This window comes from Rutilus rutilus, assembly GCF_951802725.1.
Source record: "Rutilus rutilus genome assembly, chromosome: 10".
Lineage (NCBI taxonomy): Eukaryota > Metazoa > Chordata > Actinopteri > Cypriniformes > Leuciscidae > Rutilus > Rutilus rutilus.
Window position 1 is genome coordinate 30,995,749 of NC_140215.1, and position 4,697 is coordinate 31,000,445.

Genomic DNA, 4,697 nt, shown 5'->3' on the forward strand with positions numbered 1-4,697 from the left:
GTTTTACACGTAGGCTAAACACATTTTATGTGACAACGTGTCAATATACAGCGATATTTTGAACGCACTGACAAATGAAATCCTGTTCAGGGTGTGGTTCGAGTTAGACATATATTTGTAACTGTATGTTAGTCAATATACTCGTTTAAAACATACACAAATAATATCACTAGGCTACAGTTGGTTTTTGGATTAGGCTACCATGGCAAAATTATTTAAGTAATTTAGGCTACTTGGTAATAGTTAGTGCACATCTAGTTGTTCCATAGAATAATAATACGGGAATGTAAAATGACCAACGATGTTATAGCCAATCTTATAGGCCTATTTTAATTTATTTGACTAGATTTGTGTCTGGATATTTTCTCAACCAACTTAATGAGGTAGCCTACATAAGAATGCTTTTTAGCATTAGGTAGGCTATCTGCTGCAACTAATCCATTTAGTAAAAAAAAAGTTTTCTAAAGAAATTTATCCATGATTCATTCACTATTGCCTGTTTATATTTGTGTACAAAACTAATTTCAAGCATTCGTTTTTAAATAAAAAATGAGGTTTTTTTAAGACCAAGAGAAATATAAATTCAGTCAAGTGTGTCACAAACATTTGACTCAGTGTAAATACCATATAACTTGCCCAGTGCCATGGATGGGCATTCAGTTTCATAGTATATTTCAAAGTATCACACTATACCATATTATACCTTAGCCTACTTATACCATGGTACTGCCACAGTATTTTTTTGAAGAGTAGGTGGAAGATTAACATTAACATGGTTATAATTTATATCTGTGTATGCTCATAGTCTGAAAGATTGTGAAAGATTTAAAAGCTGCTATTTAGATCAAGTCTGTCTAACCTGTTTTGTTGCAAGAGAAAACCTGAAAGTCTAGTCTATGTTTGTTTCTCTAGAATAAACTAGTGGTTTTGAAATAAACAGCACAGTATTATTACACTCACAACACACCTTTAAGGAGAAACATAAAATGCTTAAGTGTGGGTGAACTGCTGAAGAATTTTTTTTTTTTTTGGTAACACTTTACAATTAGGTTAATTAGTTAACATTAGTTAATGTATCAACTAACATGAACTAACAATGAGCAATACATTTGTTACTATATTTGTTAATCTTTGTTAATGTTAGTTGATAAAAATACAGCTGTTCATTGTTTGTTCATATTAGTTCACAGTACATAAACAATGTTAACAAATGCAACCTTTGAGTTTAATAATATATTAGTAAATGTTTAAATTAATATTAACTAAGATTAATAAATGCTGTAGAAGTATTGCTCATTCTTAGTTCATGTTAACTAAGGTAGTTAACTAATGTTAACTAATGAACCTTATTGTAAAGTGTTACCATTTTTTTTATGCGAGACTAGATAATATATAAATAAAAAGTAGATCATATTAAATTAAATGAATATTAAAAGATTAATAAAGTCGAGCTGCCAATAAAGGAAAACAGGAACATATGGCAAACAGTCTAAAAACGAATACATTCTATGGAAGTAAAATAGTGCCAAATGTTTTTGAAACAAAAAAAGCCTGTTGAATTGCACTACTTAAAAAAAAAAAGAAAAAAAAAAAGGCATTGCATTAACTATGCTTGCATTTTAATGCATTGTATTTTTAGGGCTTGCATTTTTATGGGCTGAAATTCAACATGGTTGAATATTTAAGCTATGAATATTTCAATTCAAAACATTTCAAACACATTTTCATTATTAAAAATTCAATAATCCATATTCATCTTTCATATTTCACTTCCAAAATAGTCTGACTGTTTAAAAATACAACCTATAATATTCAACAGGCAATTTTCGGTCCATTTTATTTTGCTTTGCAAATTCGCTTCCACAAATTCAGTGGTTGAAATTTGACAGTAAATTCAAAGTTGACATCCAGGAACTACAGGAAAAGTAGTAGATTGCCGAGCATACTCTCCATCTATCTGGGTCAGTATAGAGGGTTTTCACGACGCGTCATCAATCCGGAAGTCGGCCATTTTGGAGGTACTGAACGTAAACAGTGCCATTGAACTGAACGGACTCGCAAATTTGGCTGATTATTGCTTCTGAAAATGGTCAAGTTTTGGTCTGTACTCATCGGTCGCACCGAGAAAAAACATTTCTAGTTCTATAGACTGCCGAAAGTTAAAGAGAAGAGTGCAAAAAACTGATGAAAGATGGCGTTTGTGGTTGAGAGAGGCACAGCATCAGCCACATGTGTAAATGAAGCGTTAACTATGGCAAAAATTTTGACGTATAATAGTTAACTATGGGTACATACACACTGTCAATCCGATTATCTTTGTATCCGATTGGAATATGATCTAAAATGATGTCCACACTCCACACTGTATTGCAACTGTTCAGAACCGATTTGTGTGTCCACGCAGCTCTTTGACAATACGGCAATGATGTTGCGTTGATGGAGAGGTTTGCATTTGCAATATAAATGTTTTCTTATTTAAATTTTACAATATGGAAATGTATAGCCGCCGCGCTGGACTACTGCGTCTCGAGCTGCAGAACTGTAGGAGGCTGGTAGGTTACTGTATGCACAACTCTTTTTCATCCGCGCCGGTTTCAAAATACTTTTCAAAAATAATAATTTTCTGCTCGTCCTGCACTTTGCATCAACACAACCTTGTTTCGGCAGCGACTTTCAGCATGTTCCCTATAACAACGTCTGATGTTTATATTTTACGTGGCGTGAGAAAGTCACATAAACCACGAGAAAGAGCGTTCAGACTGGTGGATTTCCTGATATGTGATTTGAATAGGATATTAAACCACATATGGATAGCTTGAAACTGATTTCATGTGCTTTTTTTTGGGACTGACAATATGAACGTAGCCAATGTCGGGATACGAAAAAGAAGTAAGGACTAGAGAAGCTAGCTCGTTCAGATCTTTACCACATATTACCTTAAGTTTGTCAAAATTTTGAGCTCTTTCCTGCTTACCAAGTCCTTCTCTATATGATTTCGCAGCTTCCATGTGTTTTTCCCGTGGTTTAGACATCAGAAATTAGTGTAACAATGTGTTCAATAGTACATAAACAGTGCAATCCATGCCGTTGTTTACATCCGAGTACCTCCAATATGGCCGCGCATCCGGGTAACTGACCAAATCGTGACGTAGGTGAAAACCCTCTATATATGCGGAAAAGATGATAAAGACACAAAAGCTGTGTTTATGTTTCATTCAATAACTTCATTGTTACTTTTACTGTGTAGCCTACATGTTATCAGCTTTTTCTTTTTTGTGACTGTAAGTCATTCTATTCAAATGCTATTTAAGTTAGAAACGTGTATACCAATGTCATATGTAACTTCAATGTGCGACTGTCCAACGTCAAGCCAACTTTATGCCAGTATATCACTAGGAAACGCTCAGCATTAAACTTTGCACGTTAAGTTCATATTCTGAGTCCATCTGCTTGCCTGCGAGTTTGGCTTTTAATATCACTGTATTAGTACATTAAGCTACATTAAGCGTTTTATGTCCAGTAGGGGAATCCTGAAGTATTGAGGGAAACCCTATAGCCTACTGTATGCAGCACATTGCCGCAATATAAAGTTAAGGCAACTAAACAACCAAGAGAAATATATGTCAACCTCAAATGTAACATTGGATTTGTACATCCGCATCGGGGGAATAACATTATAATCTCGTTCACAGATGCATGTAGGCTACACAGGAAAAGTAACCGTGAAGACACTGAATTTAACATAAAACAGTCGTCATAATAATCACAAATACACGTACATTGCTGTTAATTAGTTTTATGAATGAATGGCTTCCTCTAACTGTTGCTCTGCCTTCGTCAACAACACGCGCTTACACCCCCTGCTGGTGAGATAGACTAACTGCAGATGGAGAGTATGCTCGGTAATATACTGCTTTTCCTGCAGTTCCTGGATGTCAACCTAGAATTTTCTGTTGAATTTGAACCACTGAATTTGTGGAAGCGAATTTGCAACGCGAAATAAAATGGACCAAAAATTGCCTGTTGAATATTGTAGGTTGTTTTTTTAAACAGTTTGACTATTTTGGAAGTGAAATATGAAAGGGGAATATGGATTATTGAATTTTTAATAATGAAAATGTTTTTGAAATGTTTTGAATTGAAATATTCACAGCTTAAACCATGCTGAATTTCAGCCCATAAAAATGCAAGCTCTAAAAATACAATGCATATTTTTTTTCAAGTAGTGCAATTCAATAGGCTTTTTTGTTAAAAAACAAAAACATTTGGCATTACTTTACTTCCATAAAATTCCAAATTTCATGCTATTTTTACAGTTAAACTTTACTTTAAAAAAAAAGATGATAAAAATTGTATATGAATTAGAATTAAATAACCTTGGCGAGAATTGTAAATTAGTTTAGATGTTACCTGTTTATTCCAAATGAGTATAATAGTAGAATATGTAATTACCTTGAACAAATTATCTTGAAAAGAACCCAGTAAAATGCAGACAACTCCCTTAATTAAGATATTTACAGACCCCGAAAAAGTGACTCTGGCATGTCTTGAGTTGAGCGGAACAATCGTGCATTATGTCTTTATAACATGCTAATTAGGGATTTGGAATTAAAATTACAACAGTTGGTCTTTCATTTGCATAGAGGTCATGTTTAGCTAATGTGTCTCTTGTTAAAACCGACAGCCAGCATGACTAT